Consider the following 22,239-nt stretch of genomic DNA (forward strand, 5'->3'; position numbering starts at 1 on the left):
AATAAGGCTATATGAATAATTAGGTAATCTTCATCCCTTTCTTTGTTTAAATTTCCTTCTTTAGTCTGCTCATAGTCCTCCCTGCTAACTAGCCCATCTCTATATTTCTATATTATATATTTTAAAAAGATGGTAAAGTTGAGGACACCGTAGGATGAAGATACTTAAGAGTAAAGGAAAAAGTATATTAAGTATCCACTTTATATCAGACACGGGGATAGACACCTGCAGAAAGGAAGGAATGTGTGGTCTGTGTACCCTCACTCCATTTGCTTCTGTGAGCAGAGATTGGACAGTGATGGGCTCAGACTTGGTTCCTATCCCTTCATTAACAGTTTTCAGCACTCGTAGTTACATAGAAGTGGATGCTATTAGAATTTTAAAGAAAATCACCAGACTTGATTTATTTTTGCTTCAAAAAAAAAAAAATCCCCTAGCATGTAAGCAGCTTTGAGTTTAGATTGGCTATTATAGTAAAATCTTAGAAGGGGAGGACCTTTGGCTCTTTTACATCAGTGGGGCTCAGTTTCACATTCACCCAGGCAGACTCTCTAAGTTTTAGGACTCTATTTTAAGAATATTTCTAAAATGAACAATTTCTTGGGTTCCTTTTTAAAAATTACTCTTCAAGAGGGTCTTGTGACTGAGGATGAATTGGAAAAAGATGAGCTCTTGTTTCTCTTAGTGCTGTTGGCTGAAGTATTTCCTCTGTGTCTTTTTAAATCTGCTACATTAGAATTGGAAGAATATTGAGAATTCTTATGTTCTTGAAGGAAATAGCCATGCAATGACACAGAAAATTTCTTCACGTCTTTTGATCCATGTTTCCTCTTTCGAGAAAGAAGGGCATTGGGCTGGCACTGTATGGTTTGAATTCCTTTTAAGGAATTGGAGTTCCGGGGCTCAGGTGATTTAACGAACCACTCTGGTTCAGGGATGGTAAACTGGAAGAGAGCTTGCCATACACTTTCCAAAATATTTGTCTACTTCTTAAGGGGTTAGGCACAAAATAGAATTTTAAAGAAATTTGATAAATGTTTTAGACAGTGAAGTGAGATTCCTTTTTTTTTTTTTTTAAGATTTTATTTATTTATTTGACAGAGAGAGAGAGAGAGAGAGCACAAGCAGGGGGAGTGGGAAAGGGAGAAGCAGGCTCCCCGCTGGGCAGGGTGCCTGATGTGGGGCTGGATCCCAGGTCCCTGGGATCATGACCTGAGCCGAAGGCAGACACTTAACCTACTGGAACCACCCAGGTGTCCCTGAAGCGGGATTCCTTAGTTGATAGGAGAGAAGTACTGAATTGTGTACCAGCAGACCTAGTGGTTTTTTTTACCTAGTTTGGCATCCATAAGCAATCAATATGAACTCTTCGGGCTTTAGTTTTCCCACTGTAAAATTAATGTAATTGCATCTGCATAGAATTATTATGAAGATTGAATGTGATTATGCACATGAAAGTACTTTGCAAACTCAAAGGCTTTAATAGATGTTTAGATCTCTGGATCACTTGTTCGCTTTTGGCATATGTTGCAGAAATTCCATATACTGCCCTTAAGTTGGTTGAAGCAGTGACCTTTAAGCTTCATTCCAACCCTTTGTCTACCACATGAAGATCTTCCTGTGGGCGAACTATCCCCAGTCAGTATTGAATATACCACTTTTTTTTTTTCTAATGGGAAACCTATTTTATGTCAATGGTATGCTCTTAAAACTTTGCATAGTATATAATTTGAATAACTGAAGGCTGATTTTCCCAAATCAGTAAATGTAAAAGAGAGTGCATTTCTGGAACATGGAAATCTACAGCCATTATGGCAATTCCTCCCTCATTGCCTCTTTCTTTCTCCTCCTCTCTTATTACTTCTCTTGTTCTCCCCATTTTCCTTTTCCTCTTCTTCTTTTTCTTCTCTTTTCCTCCTTTTTCTCTTCTCTCTGTCCTCCAGAGATGCTTTATAGATCTAGATACAGAATTACCTACTATTTATAGAGATTTATCTCCAAAATCAGCAGCTCATTGTTTCTTGGTACTTGTTTGGCCTTCTTTAAAGTACTTTAGCTTATCTAATCTTTCTTCCAAAGTTATTTATTTTGGGAGTTTGTTTTTTGCACTGGCAACATGATTTGATTAATGATTAGAAACTGTTACAGTATTTATTTATTTATTTTTAAAGATTTTATTTATTTATTTGACAGAGAGAGACACAGTGAGAGAGGGAACACAAGCAGGGGGAGTGGGAGAGGTAGAAGCAGGAGTGGGAGAGGGAGAAGCAGGCTTCCCGCCGAGCAGGGAGCCGGACGTGGGGCTTGATCCCAGGACCCTGGGATCATGACCTGAGCCCAAGGCAGACGCTTAATGACTGAGCCACCCAGGCGCCACTGTTACAGTATTTAAAAAGGAGTATATAATCATAACAGTGAGTGCTACATATTTCCATTTCCATTCATGGAAACTCAGTTTAGCTAAGTTTAATACTTCAAAGATGACAAGTGCAACAGCCTATAAGAAAGCAATAAAGAATGAAAACCCTTGAATGTTTCCAACCTATTTCAACATGTGAGTTTTCTTTATGAAGTCCAGCTACACCTAACCACTGCTGGAGTCCCTGATATATCCCCTTTCCCTTTGGTGAGGTTTCCCTAGTAATAGTTAATAATATTTCATCTTTTCAATGGACATATTGTGAAGTGATGGTAAGTGTATGACTGGAGAAGACTCAAGTTCAAGTCCGGATCCCATGACTCAACTAACTTTAAGACCTTGGATAGACAACTAACCATTCAGTCTATATTTCTTTCTTTAGACAAAGGAAGAGGGGAAGAAGTATTTCTCAGAGTATTTGGGTGTCCATTGAGATCATTTAGATGATTGTGTTCTAGAGCTTCTAAAGTGTTATATAAATGCAGTATGTTATTACTGGTAAAACAGCTCATCTTTGAAAACTACTCCAAGCACAATAAAATGGGAGAAAAATAATCTTAAAAAATCTGATTACCAAGAAGCTTGCGTTACCAAGTCAATCTATATTTTTTTTACTACCCTTATAGAGGAGAGAATGTCACAGATTCACTGTAACAACAAATTTACGCTATACCATGTGGCACTTAGTATTTTCTTTATATTAGGATTTTCTGAATGTTACTTCATTTAAAATTTTGTGATACATACTAATGCTCTGAAGATTTTTGTTTGGTGTAAGCCCAAACTGATAAGTTCAAAGTTCATTTCTCTGTTTCTTGTATTTTTAATACTTAGTTTTTTTAACACATGAAAGACATGGAAACATTTGTTCAAATAGGAATATGCACTGATAGCAAAGCTGATAGACCTTGCTATTCACATTTTTTGATGGGAATATGAAGGGAGTTCACCATATTTATTGAAGTCTTACTCTGTTTTTTTTTTTCATTTTCGCCAACTTCCTTTTTTTTCCTTTCACAAGAATGAAAGAATATACAAGTATAAACAAAACAAAATCTACAAAGACATGAAATTTGAGCTGGAAGCTTGGTAGTTAAAAAAATTAACATTCCAAATTTCACATTTAGGTAATTTTTTTTTTTTTTGTCTTCTCCTTTTATTGTCCCTGGAATGGCAGATAGGGTAATTGCATTACCTCTGAGATGGGCATTCTCTGGGTATAATGTAGCAAGTTATGAATGAAAAAGCATTCTTAGGGGGTTTTCAGCCTCAGAGTTGTTTTTGTGCTGCATGAGTGCTATTTCTGTGAGTACTCATTATAAATTCATCTTTTGTGTTGTTAAAATAATTAGTATGTTTTCACTTGAAACCTGAGGTGACAGATATCAATAAGATTTGATGACAAATCTTATAAAGTTGTCAGAAAAAATATCATATGCTTGAATTTTAAAAATCCATGCTCTAGCGGCTAGCCACTAGCTTTATTCTGGAGATGAAGAGCAAAATTTATGTCATAAGACTAAACCTCAAACTATTGTCCCATAAAATATCTTTCACCTGAGCACTCAAAATCTCATTAGTTTCTTTTATTTCAAAACTGCTAAACTTTGAGAATTCTTATCTGAAATGTCAAAAACAAAGGAGAGAGTTGTTATAGCCCACCTCATTCTTGGTTCCCAATTTTGCTCACCTTAAACCTAATCTCTTTTCTCCCCTCCTATTTCATTAATAAGTTCAGGAATATTACCCAGACTTTAATTGATAGTTACCTTAGCAGTAGTAGACCTGAAGTTTTCAGTAAGATTTCAATTGCTTCAGGCAGTTATTTTTCCTTCCAATTACATTCATTTGTAGTTTCACCTTTAGGAAGAAAGCCTATTTAAAAATAGGTAGTTTATTAGAAATCTTCTGTTTCCAAGGATTTTTGGATTTTTCCCTTTATCTTCATTTAGATTTTCAGAGAAGACAAATAATGTAAATACTGAAATTTTCAAAATTGTAGCGTTGTCCCAAAATTCTGTTGGTTGCACAGGAACAGAGATAGCAGTCATAAAAATAAAAAATAACATAAATTGAATAATAAAAATTGTGGTTCTGCATCAAACTTTATGTTACAAACCCGTGGTGACTTTCACAGTTTTTGAAACTTCCTCCCTGACTTGCTAGTGCTATTTGTATTTCCTGTAATTGTTTTACTCACATGATTCCTGGGCATTATTCTAATTTCCACAGGCAGCATTGAGCATTCCACTGGATACGTGTCTTGTCTTTCATGTTCTCTTTGTAGAAGTCTTCCTTTAGCAATAGCTACTGGATTCCCATTGTGCAGCCACGTAGAAACTCCAGACTCACAAACCGAGGCTTATTACAAAAATATGAAGAGAATCAATGAAGAAACTTTTGGATGTGAACATTAATCTTCCTTTTTTCAAGCCATGAACCAAAAAATCTGATCTGACTTTCCAAATTATCCATGTAGTTCACTCTCTTCATGAGAGAGAAATCAGGAGTCAACCCTTTTTTAGTGGCACTGCAATTGTTTTGGAAAATGTCACTGCTGCAAAGATGTAAAGGTTTCCTTAGTTCCTATTTCCAAGAACATCTTCGTGCAGATTCCTGGATGGAAATGCAGAGCTCTGTGTGTTATTGTTAGTCTCCTCCACTGGGCCATTTTGTCCTTGGATGGTATTTGTTTTCCTAAGTCAAGCATGCTCAAGAGATATTCCCCGTCTATCTAAATCTGTTCAGATTTCCTATAAGAGGCACTTGCTAATTTGCTTCCGAGTTTAAAAAAAATAATAAAAGCTGTCTGTACTTCTTGCCAGTAGATATTCATGATCCAGAATAGCTTGGGATGTGATTTGCTCCTCTTTTAAATAAAAGGTTTTCTGAACTAAGCAGATAGACTATGTCTTGCTATCACTCTGATTCATCAGGGAGTCTCCTTGGTAACTAGCTTTTTCATTTTGTGTTTTGGGAAAGTTCTTTCAATTAAAAATGAACAAATTAAAAATTGTATAGCATATACAAATATGAACCTAGGGACATATATAAAAAGGTATTACTAAAAGGTGATATTTTCCTATTTGTGAAAGTGTGGGAGTAGCAAGGTTTCTCTCTTTCTCTAACATAATGAAATGGGAGTGGGTTATAGAACACTAATTAGGGTTATAGATTTTAAAAATGGTGTTTTAAACCATATATCATAAATTCACAAGAACCTGTGGTTCTGGTAGTCAGTGTTTTTTCACAAAGCTTGGGAGAAGTTTTCACTTTACCCAGAATTTGTAACTTGAGTGGCACTTATCTCTAATTTAAAATGGTAAAGGATAATTTACTCAGAAAATATTGACTGGACTATTAAATGCTTAATTAAGTTTTCTTCTTTCAGTTTCTACCTATCATTGCTTGTTCCTTCAGATTGATACTGTTTAAAGGAGGCAGCACTTGGCAGACTATGGGAACATTATTGATGAACTTCATAGTAAGGAGATAAAAATTGCCTAGTTTGGAGTCGATAACAATGACAAAAATCTTCTCACCTGCATGCCAATAGCTCTGCAAGGCAGTGTGATGATGTTATGCAAAAATGAGGTTGCTAAAGTATTAAATATTAATTTCTTAATTTAAAAGTAGAGTCAATGTTGATATGGCTAGCTGATTTGGCAAGGATGAGCAATCGCTGCCTTGATCTCTGACTGCCTTTAGCTGGTACTAACACTGACAGGCTAATATTGTGGCGCTAACCCTATGCCTCAGTGTCGTAAGACAATAGTCACTCCATGGGGTGTCTGAAAGAGCCACTAAAACAAGCATTCTCAAGTGTAGATTTCTTGGGCTAGAATATCATTATTGCTAATTGTGGCCCATTTAATGAGCTTTTAAAATACTGACAGCTACTGGTCTTAGGCCCATCCACACTCCCATCTGTCAAGGGTGGTTAGTGGCAGAGCCTGGGCATGAATATAAACCCAGACCTGCCTCACGTCACAATCTTTGCTCTTCACCAAGATTGCTCTACCTTTTACTCCATAGACCTCTCTTCAATTGTCTGTAACCTCTACTCAGGTGGCATTAGGCAGAGGCGGTGTCCTTGGAGAAGCTGTCCAGCATTCAAAGTTCTGAAGAAATATAAGAGGAAGGAGCAAGCCTTCCAGATGGATGAAGGACTTAGATATTTGTTTAGGTAAGAAAGGGAGAATATGGCAGATGAGTGTTTTTGACCAGTGTTTGATAAGCCTATAAAATTGGGGTCCTTAGTAAAGACAAGTAGTTGATGGGTAAAGGTTAAACTGAGATCGAGGCTGTGCTATTCCACATGATAGTCACTAGTCACATATGACCATCAAGTACTTGAAATATGGCTAGTCCAAATTAAGATGCCCTGCAAGTGTAAAATACACACCTGAATTTTAATACTTAGCATAGAACAGATTGTAATATATTACATTAATAACATTTACATGGTAACATGTTAAAATGATAATATTTTAGATATATTAAAGTCATCAAAGTTGATTTTAGCTATTCTTTTTACTTTGCTTTAACGCTGCCATTAGGAAACTTAAAATTATATATATGGCTCACTTCTGGGGACTGCACTATATTTCTACTGGACAGTGTTGATTTCGAGTTTGAATTTGAGGGGACTATTGCTTAGGAGATGTTGAAGGGAAGATCTGACTAGGTAAGTGATAAAATGAAAATTATACTTGAAGGTTGTATTCTTATAGTTGTTGCAGAATAGAAAAATTTGCAGGGAGAAGACCTTAGAGGAGAGGAAGAGATGGCCGATACCATCATTGTGCAAGCACTATGTGCCAGTCACACTGGTCCATTATCTTTCTTATTCCTCACAACAACCTTGGTATGTAATTATTTCTGTTTTAAGATGAGAAAATTGAAGGGTAGAACTGCTAAGCAATTTGCCCCAAATTATCTAACTTAATGAGAGAAGACTGAGGATCCAAACTCAGACTCATTCCATGTTCTTCCACTTGACCAGGCAGATGGAGAATAATGGCTGGAGCTGCTGGGTCATGACTATGGAGATGGGGAACATGAAGAAAACAGAGCAACAGAAAACTTAGCAGGCCTTGAGAAGAGACCAGTGTAAATGGCTGGGAAAAAGGAGATATAAACAAACCTTAGGATCAAGAGCCCTGGAAATGTAGAGTGAAGTAAAATAAAGATCCAAGTCCCAACTTGGGGGTTATGATGATGGAAAAAGTGCTGATCTCTGCAAAATCCATTACATGAATTAATTGCAGTAACATACATGAATTGGGCTCTCACTGTAGTAAGACACCGTCTAGCTGGATGAGAGGCAAAAGGAACAACAAAATAGAGTCTCTAGTCTTGTCTACTTGCGCGGGCAAGAAATAAGCCTCTGAAACTGGTAACAAATCTTAAGGTAGTGCAAATAATGGCACCTGCCTAGGAGGTAGAAGGTATAACTTGGTTCTCACCCTAGATTTTTGGATAACTAGTAGTGTGGCCTTGTGTAAATTACTTAACCCTTCTAATGGTCAGCTTTCTTATCTGTAAAGTTGGCATAACATTATCATTTCATGGCTGTTAAGAGGACCCAAATCCAAATGAGTGAGAACCAATATCCATACACATACACCTTATGAATTGTAAAGTGCTAGAACTGACTTGAAAATCCATTCATTAGCTAGTAATGGGTTAGACAGATATAGGACCACTGTTTTTTGGGGATCCTTGTTAAATCTACAGATGTTGTCAGGCTTCTGACTCATTCCCAGTAACACCTGACTCATTCCTAGTAGCACCTGGTAGTAGTGAATTCCATGGACACTGTCAGCTATTTTAAGAAGTCACATTTATTAAGCAAATATAACTAATTTTTACTTCCTACAGCAACTCTGTAAAGTTGGTATTGTTAGCCTCATTTTACTAATGGGAAAACCAAAGCTCTGAGTTTTAGCAACTCTATTAGTATGTGTGACATGATGGCCTTAAATCTAGGTTCTCTCACACAAGTTTCTGTGCCCTAGCCTCCAATTCCCAGAGTTGGATCCTTTTTTTATTTGGAGTAGGACCCAGGTATGCATATTTTGAAAAACTTCTAGAGATTGCAATAGGTATTGAGGCTTAGGAATCACTGCTCTGGCAAGCTCTTTGGGACAAGTGTATTGTGAGGCAGCTGGGAGCTTGGACTGTTAGAACAGTTTCAATCTGATTCCTGGAGCATCTACTGATTGTCCTAATCCCATCCAGCAGGAACACACAGGTAGCCTGAAAATCTTTCAATGAAAGCCCTTTAGACACTTCAGGTGTTCTTTGGGGTCATATGTTGAAGGTATCTGGGGCCTAATAGATAGTCTAACAAAGTTTTCAGGCTCCAAGTCTGGTATTTTTTCTTTACTGGGACACTTTTTGCTGGGAGAATAGGGGTGAGAATTAAAGGCAAGGTAGTTAGATGAGGAGAGTGTGGGTCTTTTCTGGATGCCTAGACTGGGTACGTATAAATGCAAGTAGAGAGCCCTAGGGGGAGATGTCAGAGACATAACCTCAGTAGTTTCAAGAGCCAAAAGGAGAAATTAGAAATTCCTGGTATTTTTGAATTGGATTCGAATATTTTTTCAGTTAAATTTAATATTAAGTATTTTAGCTATGTTTCTGTTTTCCTGCCTTTTAGATTTCCCAAGTGATAAAACAAAACAAAAACTCCTCAAAAATAAAGAAAGGGAAAAAAAAAGATTTAGGTAAAGAACAGCCAAAGTGAGTGACAGCTAGCCTCCAGACAGCCCAGCTAGGAGGTGTAGAAGCTGTCAACACAGCTGGAGGACATGGGCAGTCCTGGAATAAGTGTGCTTCCAGCCAGACAGGCCTTAAAGAGACCTCTGGGGCCTCACTAGGCAGGCACTGGCAGAGTCAGATTAAAAGAAAAGGCACAACCCTTCTTCCATCTCCAGCTCCCTCTAAATGTCTTTAGATGACATTTCTAAGGACAGATCATCTTGTGAATGGGGACATTTTAAGCAGGCCTGCCTCAGTTCCTTGTTGGAAAGAAACTGTTTGGTCATCTTTATTTTTAAACTGTCAACACCAGAGATCCAAGGGGACAGATTAGGTGGGCATGAACTTGGGTATAGCTCCCTTATTTCCAGAGATCCTGAAATGTGCTGTGGTCTCTCCTGCCAATCCCTGAGAGCTCCTTGAACATAGTCTTCACCACCAGCTCTTTTTCTTTTTCTTTTTTTGGGGGGGGGGGTGTATCTAAATCAGCATGCTGCTCAGACTTCCTTGTATAAAATTATATTTTCATGTGTCCTTATACCCAGAGAGACTGTAGGCTCTGAGAACAGAAGTTGGGTTTATGGAATATCTACTGAAAATCAGGGGCTATGCTGGAGATTTTAATACTTGTTCATTCATTCCACTGGTAAAAATTGAGCCCTTACTCAATAATATCTCATAGTAGTAATGAAAGTAGACATGCTAATGTATCTTGTATCTTTTGGGGGAGGCAGCCATCAGACAAACAAATTGATGAGTGAACAAAACAATTACAGCTTATTAAGTGTTAAGATGGGCATAAACAGTGGTGTGATTGGTAGAGAATGGTAGAGAAATGGAAGGGTGTCAGGAAAGTTCTCTAGGTCCCATTTAAATTGAGTCCTGTAAGGTGATGAGAAAGTCACAATCATGCCAGTGACTAAGGGAATCCTGTGGCAACAGGTCATTGCATGTCCCCACGTTATTTCCAGGACATGTCCATTTCCTCTTCCTCAATCACTCAAGTGCCTGACACATAGAATACAAAAAGCATTTGCATTTGTTCCTTTTCTCCTTCTGATGCAGGTAGTCAGAAGAATCTTCAGTGGGGCAGTCTTCTGAGTCCTCATGTACTGGTGGCTCTGCATGTTTGTGTATATGTCAGAAATGAGTTGATCAGCCTGCATAAACTGTTTCCCAAGGCAACCCTATTTTGCTCAGCCATTCCCATTAGGCTGCTACATTCCATGAAAATAAACAAAACAAAGTCTATTTGTTTTCTTAAGTAGTATTGCCAGGTTTTCCTCTCTCCTACCTTCTTCCTCTTTCTTTTGCCTTTTTGGCTAATTTCTTACAAACTCTGGTTCTCTCTACATGGTGTACAGATTATAGGCTAGGATTGTCAGGAAGAGGCTGGGAAGTGAAGCACAGAGATGCTGGTGGGAAGACCAAACACATGGGACCATGGGCTGGGGAGAAGACTGGGGGCTGTGGTGCTTCATCTGGGCCAACAAAGAGGCTGCCTACAAAGAGCAGGCCAAGTCATGGCCCAGCTTCCCTGCAGGGCCAGGGTTTCTGTGTGGGAGCCCCTTCCCATTCCTTGTCCCCTGTCCATCCCATTGTCCACATTCTTCTGATTTCCTTCATTGTTCAAAGTCTAAAGTTGTCCTTTATGTAAATGTTCTTCTTAATGTCTTCCAGTGTTTTTCATAAGAAAAGTGCTATCATTTATAAAACTACAAATAAATGGAGGATGGAAAGAAATCTCTGAGCCAAGGGGCCCTCTGTGAATTGATGTCAGCATGGAGAGTTTGCCAGAACTCGGGGAGTGGGAAATAAATGGTTTTGTTTAATTTGGTTTTACTTATATTAATGGGAGCAAAGGTTCTATCATGAGGAAATGAAAATTAGGCTAAAGAAGCCTACTCTCCTCTGACAGGCTGAGTCATTCTCCTTTGGCTGTAGTGAAGGGGGCAGTTGACTCTGGCCATTGCCTGATGCTGACCAGCTCTGTGGCCCAGGGCAGGCCACTTACCTTCTCTGAACCTCCATTTCTTCATCTGATTTGGGAGGAAATGCCTCCATCACTCTTGGGAGAATTCAGTGAGGTAATGCCGCTGGAATGTTTTGTAACATGCCAAACAAATGGGAGGCATTATTTTTCCCTCGCATGGGAAGGTCAGGAATAAGAGTGTCAGGCAGACCACGAGAATAGTGACTAGAGTGTAAGCATATTGACTCTGCTACCCAGCATCTGTGTCAGGCCTCACAGACTGCCTTAAGGGCATTTGCCATGAGAGGTTACTTTACTCTCAAGTGGGTGATATTCTGTCTCTTTATAGGTTATTGTTACCTGGGCGCCAATGAAAAACTTGGGGCCTAGGGTAGGATATAAGATGGGATCAGGGGAAGAGGTCTTAGGAGGAGGGAGTTGGTGCAATCAAGAACAATATGCCAGGACCTTCCTTTTGAAGAGACAAAACGGTGAGCTTGGAGAGAATGGTGGGGGTTAGAGGAAAAAAAAATGGGAGGGTGAGGAGGATGTGAAGGCAGAATTTGGATGTTCAGGAGAAAGGAGAGCAATGAAGTAGTCCTGCTATCAGTCTCAGCCCTAACTTTACCCCTCTCTGTGTGTGTCTGTCTCCGTGGTCTGTCCACCTCTCTGTCTGCCCAAAATTGGACTGCAGCCCTAAGCCTGGTGTGAAGTCCTTGTCCTATGTGCCCACTGGGCTAGTCTTGTCACTCATGTCACTGAGTATGTCTGGGCTCTTGGGCTGGCCTTATGCCCTGAATGGCTTCCAGTTCTTTATTGCGGCCTGAGTGCTGCCATGATGCCAGCCTGCTTACCCTACCCTGCTCCCTTTCCAGGCCTAAGTACTTTCCCTAAACCTCTGCTTCAGCCTAGTATAGGAGCATTAACATGAGTCTGGGGTCAAAAGATTTGAGTTTTTTTTTTAATATTTTATTTATATATTTGACAGAGGCAGAGAGAGAAAGAGAGAACATAAGCACGGGGGCAGTAGAGGGAGAGGGAGAAGCAGGCTCTCTGCTGAGCGGGGACCCTGATGCGGGGCTTGATCCAGGACCCTGGAATCATGGCCTGAGCCAAAGGCAGCCGCTTAACTGACTGAGTCACCCAGGCACCCCTAAAAGATTTGAATTTGAATACTCATCTTATCACATAGTAGCTGGGTGAGTTTAGGCAGCTGAATATCCTTTCTGAGCCTCAGTATTCTTATCTTTAGAATGGGGATAATATATGTGTTTTGAACATTTGTGAGCTAATTCACAACCTAATAGACTTGACACAAAATATGTGTTCACTAAATGGTCAATATTATGGTTATTCCACATAGAGAAGCCTCTGAAAGCCAGCATGCTCCTACCTGCCTGACAGGAGGCCAGAGACTCTCTAACCACTGGATCTGAAATTTTCAATATCAGTCTTCATTTTGTAATAGTGCTGTGGACTCTCTAATTTATACTCTGGCCTCTATTATTCATGGTATGCCTGAAACTGAGTCCATTCTCTTGTCTCCAGGAGTGGTCGAGAGCAGACAGTTCCACTTTTAGATATACTTTTCTAAGAAAATGTGTGAGCACTAATCTAAGATTACTTATATTTATCAAAGCAAACACTTTAAAAAAGAAAAACCTAAGGAAAAAATGCTTAGATGCTAACTTGCAGTCTATACTTACCCACGCTTGCCCTTACTCAGGTTTTGTCCTGAGTCTACCCTGAGCAGGTGTGGTAGAAGTTCTGACATCTACAGAAATCAATCCCTGTGGGAAACTGGCAGTTCATCCTTCTAAACTTAACTTCACCTTGATCTCCTTGGAGTGCCCTCAGAAACATGGTGGTTGGTGTTTACTACTCAGTAATTTAAATTAAATACACCAGTGCTTATTAAAAGGCTCATTAGGCTTTTAAATAATAATAGTTTTTATAATTGGACATAATGAATGAATTAAAAATCTATCAAAATCACATTTTAAAATTATATTATCCTTCATTCAACATTTAATAAATACTTGCTGAATACCTACCACATGCCAGACCCATGGTGCTGAGGATTCAAAACAATAAAAATCTCTGCCCTTGTGGAGATTCTCTTCTACTGTAATAATTAGTACAATTAGAAATGTGTATTATTGGAAGATAATTGTTCAAGGCACACGTTAGGTAGGAAAGGGGGATAGAAAGTGCAGGACCTGCAGTCATAATTGTGGTGGTCTCGCCAAGAACAGGTGAGCCACGTAGAATTCTGGGAGAAGAGCACTCTTGACAAGGAGAGCAGAAGGTGAGAAAGGCCCTGAGGCCAGAGCATGCCCACTTTATTCCAGGAATAGCAAGGAAGCCATGGTGGCTATACTGGACCGAGTAAGGAGAGAGCAGTAGATGAGGTTAGGCTGTGGCAGACAGATTGTGAAGGGCTTGGGAGACCATGTAGGGACTTGGGCTTCTAGTCTGGGAGAGGTGGGTTTTGAGAAGAGGAGTGTCATGAGCTGACTTGCCTTTTAACTGGGTCACTCTGACTATCTTGTTGGGAATAGACTGTAGTGGGGCAGAAGCTGGGAGCCCTGCAATAACAGAGGTGAGAGATGCAGGCAGTTTGGGTTAGTGTGGTAGAAATGGTGGTGTCAAATTCTGGCTCTTCTTTTAGGTAAGATCAACCAGACTTGCTGATGGATTTGATGTAGGGACTGAGAAAAGAGTCAAGAATGTCTCCTAGACTTTTGGCTTGAGCAACTGAGAAGTTATTGAGAAGAAATGAGTGTGGGTGAAATAGGTTTGGAGAAGATCAGGCATTCATCTTAAAATGTTAAGTTTAAGATGCATATTAGATACCAAGTGGAGATGCTGAGTCAGCAGTATGATCTAGGAGTCTGGAGTCCAGGGTAGAAATATAAGGAGCTGTGAGTTTATGAAAGATGTGTAAAGCCACAATATTAGGTTAAGTCATCCAGGGAGTGGATGGAGAAAGAGTGAAGGAGAGACAGAAGAGATGAGGAGTAAACCAAAGAGATGGGGAAAGAGTGGCCAGTGGGGCAAAGAGGAAAAAAGGAGAGAATGGTATTATTCAGTAAGCAAAGAAAGGAGGAGGGAGAGATGAAATCAACAGTCAAATACTTCTGACACATAGGTAAAGTGAGGCCTGAGAACTGATATTTTGATCAAACAAATAGATCAAGGGTCAATTGGTGGAGTTATGTGGGCAAAGTCTAAATAAAATCAATTTAAGAAAGGAAAGGAAAGAATTGGAGAGAGGGAATACAGACTTTTAAAGGAATTTTACAGTAAAGAAAGGTAGAAAAATGAGGCAGTTCCTACAGAGAAGTGGAATTGAAGAAAGGTTCTTGAAGGATTGGAGAAGAGTAGCCTGCTTTTAGGCTGACGGTAAAGATTCATGGAGAAGAAAACTTGATGGTACAGTGGTGGAGCACTGTCCTGGGTGGGCATGGAATCTAGTGCCCAAGGGTAGGGGTTAGCCTCTCATAGAAGTCTAAACAGCTCATCTGTAGCAAGAGGAGGGAAGGCAGGACTTAGGAGCACAGATGTTGGAGATGGGGAAGTACGGTGGTGGGAGCTTGAAGAAGTTCTCTTATGGTTGCTTCTGTTTTTTTAGTGAGTAGGAATTAAGATCATCAGCAGAGAGTGAAGATGCAGCCATAGGGGCTGGAGATTTGAGAAATAAGATGGAATAGAAGAAGATCACACTTGACTATTGACTAGGGAGACATAATATGCTTGCCGTAACACCCACTTGAGGTTTATGGTCATGAATAAGTGAGACTATCTTCTATTGTTGTATGTTTGTATTCAGCTATTTCCAACTGCATGAGTAGAAGTGCAGAGTAAGTGGAAAGCTAAATTTAACCAAGGTTAAACCGAGGTTGAGGTTTTGTCAAGTGTGATGAAGATGGGCAATGGAATTGAGGAAGCATGTGAAGGAATGATTAAAAGAAAAAATATAATTGTTATGGACTTGAAGCTGGGTTAAGAGAGAAGGTAAAATAAGGACATGAAGGAGGCAAGAGACAACAAAAGGGTAGAATGATCAGTGCCTTGTTGATCTCGGGGTCATCAGTGTTTTTTGGCAATGTACAAGAGGAAATGAGCTGGGGAGACGGGAGGTGGTGGTCAGAGAGTTGGATGCTTCAAATTTAGATGAAAGGCATGTTGGAGGTTTGGGGAAGGACAAGCCTGTAGGTGTGACCCTTGGAATCAGTGACTGAGATAGGAAGGTGGATCATATTGTGGGAGGGAAAGAGTTTCAGAAACTGAAAGGGAAGCCTCATCAATGTGAATATTAAAGTTGCTAAGAATTTAAAGAATTCCCCAAATCTAGGTTAAAGATACTGAAAACATTCATTTAAGACACACTATTCTCTTCCTTAGCATGCACAAATCTTATGTTGCTCACTATGGCATTTCACTATGGGGATATGAAATCAACTAACATTAGCACACACCCTTGTGAATGTTAGGTGGCTCTCCTCTGCATTTCCCTAAGCAATCTTTATGTTGCTCTAGGCTAGCAGTTACATTGCAATCATTCTTTTACATATCAGTTTTCCTAGCCCAACCATAAGTGCCTTAAGGACAAGGATGCTATTAGTTCTCATAGTAGACTCAGGCTGGCATAGTGGCTCAAGGGGTGTACAATAGTTATTTATTCTATGTAGCATAGGGTGGTTAAGAACAAGAATTCTGAAGTCTGACATGACTGGGTTCTAATCCCAGTTGCCTCTTATTAGCCACATACCCCTGGAAGAGACACTTAAGCCTATTTCCTCATCTGAAAATGGGGGCAAGAGTAACACCCTCTTATAGGGAATGTGGTAAAGAGTCGATCAGATGAGGCTTTACGTGAAAAGTGCTCAGTCTAGTACTGGTGCATAGAATATGCTTCGTGAACTTTCACTACTGATGCATGAAGGCAATAAAACTTTATGTTTGACTGGGTTATTTCCAGAATGGCACACCACCACATCAGCCAGCCTGAGCTACAGTCCTTCAGAGAAAAAGGGTATTGGGAGCAAGCTGGCTGACTGGTGTCCAGTGATCCGATAACATGCCTAGTGAGAAATGATGAAAGAATAATTTTTTTTTTATTATTAGTAGAGCAGACTTCATGATCTCTTGGCAAAGGTGTGCACCTCTCCATACATACAACCCAAGAAATGCAGTGGCTCTGTTTCCATAGCTACTCAATGAACTGAGTGGTGTTGTGGGTCCTGCTTCTGCGTTGTCAGTGGTTACATTATTTTATCACATGTTGACTAAAATAGAGCACACACATATGATAAATGCTCATATTTAAGCAAAGAAACTACTATTTCACAAAGGCACACTCAAAGAAACGTTCCTGTACTCTTTGTTTTCTGGGAAACAAGGACAGACCCAGAGCAAGGTGAATGGGCTAAAATGCATGTTTTCTCATGCCAGGGTAGCCTTTCTTCTGCTCCTCATTAAGCCTCCCATCCTTTTGATTGACCAGAAAACTGTGCTGTGGATCATCAATTTCACCTTCTGTCTGTATTCTGTTCTTTCTCCCTAAGCTCAGATCTTGCTACTCTGAGACACTGGGGGCTGAGATAATGAGTCTAGACTGCTCATTTTCTCTGTCTAGCAGATAGGAGCACCTGTCATGTGTGCGCAGACTGCCTCTCTAGAGGTTGGGCAGTGGTGGTGTATTTGGACCCCCTCTCTTTCTGAATGCCACAAGGATGCACAATTAAGGGAGAGTCCAAACATCTTATGTCAATCCTTGAGCAACTGAAAAGTGTCTCTTCTTGTCTTTGAGGTTAGAATTTGAGTAGAATTACCCTGAATTGGAAACTTGAATTCTAAGAAAGTTTTCATTCAGTGGACCTAGAAGTTTTGGGGAAACAATATGGATGTTTTTACATACTCTCTAGATCTCTTTAGATTTCTACAGGTTCAAGCCAACACCCACTAAGTGTTCCTTTTTTTTTTTTTTTTTTTTTTTTGTAGCCTATGCGCCTATGGTATTTGAGAGAGAGTGGGATGTGGCAGGGAGGTGACTTTCAGGAGTCTATTCCTTTTTTTTTTTTTTAATATTTTATTTATTTATTTGCGTGAGAGAGAATGAGAGAGAGCACATGAGAGGGGGGAGGGTCAGAGGGAGAAGCAGACTCCCTGCCGAGCAGGGAGCCTGATGTGGGACTCGATCCCAGGACTCCAGGATCATGACCTGAGCTGAAGGCAGTCGCTTAACCAACTGAGCCACCCAGGTGCCCAGGAGTCTATTCTTTTAATGCAAGCATCAGATTGAATCTTAAACAGATTTCTATTCCAGAGGTGATTCCATTGTCACCTGTTACTTGCTTCTACATACAGTTCTCCTTGGAGGAGGAAGCTATTCCTTTGCGCACATCCCTAGGCAGAAAAACATCTGAAGGGTGAGTCAGAAGACCTAGATTTTAGCCACAGAGTAGTTACCCAATGAGTGGGTGACTTTGGGAAAATTACATCACCTCCTCAAGCCTCACTTCATTCTTAGCAGAATTAGCAAATTAGCTGCCTTACAGTAGAAGCAATACAGCAGAGTGGTTATACTTTCTGGCTAGGAGTCAGATAACCTGGTTCAAATCTTGTATTCAAAACGTAAGAACTATGTGACTTTGGTCCTTAATTTTATCACCTGTAAAATGGGGATAATAGTTGTACTTAGTTTATAAGGATTGAGGTCTTCTGTGGGGCAGCCCTCCCATGAGTCAATCAATGGGCCATGATCTTTAGGTAGGTTTATTCGGCTAACTTTAAACCTACCCAACATCAGTATTATAAAGCCCTTAGACACTGGCATGTAGCATTAAGTTGTTAGTTGTTGTTATACCTCTAAGGTGACTTCCACCTTAAAATTATCTTTTATTTAACATCCCTTGCTTCTTTAGTCCCCATTTCCTTTATCTAATGAGTAGAGCCCAGAGATGTTGCTAGACTTCCTATAATGCACAGGACATATCTTTTCCCCACCAACAAAGAATTACCCTGCCCTTGAGGGTTGCTGGAGCAGGAAGGAGTTTAAAGGCTGCTTTGAGAATCTCTTGGAGATGCATTTTCTTTTTCTTTGCCAAATACGTGTATATATTGGCCGTGGTGATGCTTCTGGCTCTTTGTGAGTGGAGAAGGAGTAATACCCATTTTATGTCCTTAACTTTCTAGGGGGGAAGCTCAAAAAGTCTAGAAGAATAGCAAAAACCTACTCTGTCCACCCTCAAATAAAACTCTCAGCAGTATCCACTTGTGCTTTCTTGCCCCTATCTCTATGGTTTGTTGCCTCTTTACCCTTCACTTGGGACATGGTCCCTATACTGCACATCCCCTCATCTTTCACACCTATTAAAATCCTACTCATCCTTTAAGGAGGAAAGGACTCAAATGTGATTTTTTTTCCATGATGGTTTTCTAAATCCTCCAAGTATTTTCTTTTGTCCCTCTGACTCCCAGAGCCCGGTGATTTACTTCTCATGACCCATCTCCTATCCTGCCCGGTATTACAAGTGTTGCTGTTCCTGCTAGTCATGTCTCTTAAATGTTAAGTCCCTCAAAGGCAGGAATTGCTTCTAGTTCTTCTCTGAATCGTGTAGAATTTAGCACACTATGTTGTACACAGTAAGGGCTCAACCAAAGGTTGTTGAATTATAGTATCAACCCCATGACTTAAGCTCCACTCCCACTGGTCACTGCAGGTGCCCATGACATCCCTCAGCCTGCACAGGATTCCTCTTTTAATGTTCCTAGTTAGTACTTTCACAACCTCCACAGTTACCCCTTCTTCCCTCCTTTCCTTAGCGATGTGCAAGCTATTTTAGGAATGCAGCACAAAGCGGCAGCTGCTATTTATAAAGCAGGAAGTGGTCTGTAGTCCCCTGTGGGTCACGTGTCTATCCATCTTCATTTATGTTTGAAAGAGGTGTTTTTTACAAGCTCTTGGGATTTCCTTTTTTCCCTATCACACCACCTACCCTACTCACTACTCCAATCATTGAGGATTTTAACTTTATTTTTGCCTTGGCTTTAATTTTCCATTCGATTTGGATTTCTTCCAGGTTCCTTCTCTCTTCTCATAAAAAAGCAGAAGCAAGAGAGAAAAACCCCACTAAGCTATGGAAATGTCTTTTTATGAATTGGACCTCAAGATGAGAACTTCATTACTAAAGGAAAAATGAACCTCTGCTCCTGTGATTTGGTAATGGAAATATGGTGTTTTATAAAGTCTTAAGCATTTCTTTTTTATCGTGGTAATATATAAACCATTTAATGTTCTAATCACTTGCTGTTGAAGACTGGAAGACATGGTAATAGTAGCTTTATTTCTAGCACTGACGAACTGAATTTGGGTCAGCTCATAAATATGCAGTGTTCACACACACGTGTGTAGGAATGGTGATTCAGATATACACACTGGAGCAATGCTATTGATCGCACAGATTTATAACTTCAGGATCTTATGAGTAATGAGATTCGTTATTTCAGGTCTTTAAAGAACTTCTGAACTCAGTCCCCTGACAATTCTCCTTCACTACCCCCATCTAACCTTGCTTCCGCCAGGTTTATAATTTTAAAGATAATCACATGTCTTGTTTCCTTAAAAACATCTGTCGGTTCTCCACTATGTACAGCATGGGGTCCAGAACTCCTTAGTGTGGCAGAAAGGGTCTTTTCTCCACTCCTATATATCTCATTACCTCCTCTCCCACTCCTGTATTCAATACACATTTTATTCTAGCCAAGGCAAGCTGCTGTCCTTTCTTTGAAGACACTGTGGACCCTTCTGTGCCTTTGACCCTCTCAACAACAGCTTCCCAATTCCTGGAAGGCTCTGCTTGTCCCTACACCCCCATCTCCTCTTGACATGCCCCTATTCTTCCTTATATGAAGTGATAAATGTGAAAAGGACTAGCAGAGGGCAGGGTCAGAGCAAGGGCTCAGTAAATAAATGTTCAGTGAATGAATAGACAACTGAGTTGGCAAATTCAAAGGAAGATCTGTATCTTATGAATGGGTTATGTTTTGGATATTTAGAAGTCAGTTTAACTCAGCATGACTGATTCATGTATAATATTGTCTTCATATGAAAATATACACCCTTTCCTTCCTTGAAAGCTCTCAGTGGCAAAAGAGGACTCTCTTTCTCAATAATTTTCACAGTAATTATTGCCCTGAGGCTCCTGCTGTATCATCCTGGGGGAGCAGCAGTCCTAGGGGGCAGGAAAGGGATGGTTGGGCGGGAAGGTTGATACTCAGGAGTGGGGCTTTGGGAGCCCAAGGCCTGGGAGAGTAGAGGTTCTGAGGGAGGTTTATATTAATTTGCTAGAGCTGCCCTAACAAAGTACCACAGACTGAGTGGCTTAAACAACAGAAATTTTCTCACAGTTTTTGAGGCTAGAAGTCAGAAATCAAGATGCCAGCAGGGCTGGTTTCTTCTGAGGCCTCTCTCCTTGGCTTGTAAATGGCCGTCTCCTCCCCGCGTCTTCATTATGATTTTCCCTATGTGTGTGTAGGTGTGTTAATTTCCTCTTATTATAAGGACACCCATCAACTTGAATTAAGGCCCATTCTAATGACCTATTTTAACTTAATCACCTCATTAATTATCTAGTCTCCAAATGCCATCACATTCTGAAGTACTGGAGGTTAGAACTTGGGCCTATGAATTTTGGGGGGATACAATTCAGCCCATGCGAGGATGGTAATGGGGGCATCAGTGGCTCTTCAGAGGAACCCTTGGAAGGCAGGGATGATGCTCTGCCCTGGCATTCGTCACGGTGCCTTCATTGTCATGGTCGGCATTCAGTACAGGTTTTGGAGCTTCCACTTGGAAGTGCAGTAAGATTCAGATTATGTCTCTCCAATACATACGTGAGCTTTTCCTCTCAACCTCTTTTTCTTTTTTTTTTTTTTTAAGATTTTATTTATTTATTCATGAGAGACAGAGAGAGAGAGAGAGAAGCAGAGGGAGAAGCAGGCTCCCAAGGAGCAGGAGCCCGATGTGGGACTCGATCCCAGGACCCTGGGATCACGACCTGAGCCGAAGGCAGACGCTTAACCATCTGAGCCACCCAGGTGCCCTCAACCTCTTTTTCATGTATGAATTTTATTAGCATTTTGTTGACCTCATTTTTTTTTTTTAACCTTCCCATTTAAATCATCATTGAAAATACCACGATCCGTGATCAAAGGGCGCCTGGGTGGCTTAGTTGGTTAAGTGTCTGCCTTTGGCTCAGGGCAGGATCCCAGGGTCCTGGGATTGAGCTCTGCTTTGGGATCCCTGCTCAGTGAGAGCCTGCTTCTTCCTCTCCCTCTGCTGCTCCCCCTGCTTGTGCACTCTCTCTATCAAATAAATAAATAAATATCTTTTTTTTTTAAGATTTTATTTATTTATTTGACAGAGAGAGTCACAGTGAGTGAGGGAACACAAGCAGGCGGAATGGGAGAGGGGGAGGCAGGCTTCCCGCGGAGCAGGGAGCCCGATGAGGGGCTTGATCCCAGGACCCTGGGATCACGACCTGAGCCAAAGGCAGACGCTTAACGACTGAGCCACCCAGGCGCCCCAATAAATAAATATCTTAAGGAAAAACAAAGCCATGATCAAAGATTGAGGCCTTCCCTTGTGTAGCCTTCCTGTGACTTGAACAGTGGATCATGATTTTTAGGTAGGTTTATTTAGCTAATGTAAAATCCACCTAACTAGATTGCCATGCAGGCCACATTTCTCCACAAAGATATTTTGTTTATATGTTTATTTCACTAAGGGTCTTTGTGAAATTTTTATTGATGGGTTTTCACCACCTGATTCCTAAAATAATAATAATAATAAAAAGACTCAAGTTGGCTCTTAAAATGTAGACACAGTATGTCTCCAGCATCATCTTCACTTCTCCCTTTTATGACCTTGTTGCAGTTGCCAGTAACGTCGATCTGATCTGTGTGACTTGTTCTCAGTGAACCATGCTGGTGCCTAGTAATTGCCATTCTCTCGTGTCCACAAACCATGTTTTTAAGTAACCTTTCTGGAACACTGGCATCTATTTCCCTGGTCTGC

At 40.3% G+C, this 22,239-nt stretch overlaps 1 protein-coding gene across 4 annotated transcripts in view; it reads right to left on the bottom strand.

Moving 5' to 3' along the window:
- Window positions 1-22,239, bottom strand: part of KCNMB2 (potassium calcium-activated channel subfamily M regulatory beta subunit 2) — a 237,865-nt gene that overhangs the window by 115,067 nt on the left and 100,559 nt on the right. The gene's annotated exons all lie outside the window — the stretch shown is intronic.

The sequence above is a fragment of the Mirounga angustirostris genome, unplaced genomic scaffold, assembly GCF_029215605.1.
Source record: "Mirounga angustirostris isolate CCGP_5_RB_7025 unplaced genomic scaffold, mMirAng1.0.hap1 SCAF_1, whole genome shotgun sequence".
Taxonomy (NCBI): Eukaryota; Metazoa; Chordata; class Mammalia; order Carnivora; family Phocidae; genus Mirounga; species Mirounga angustirostris.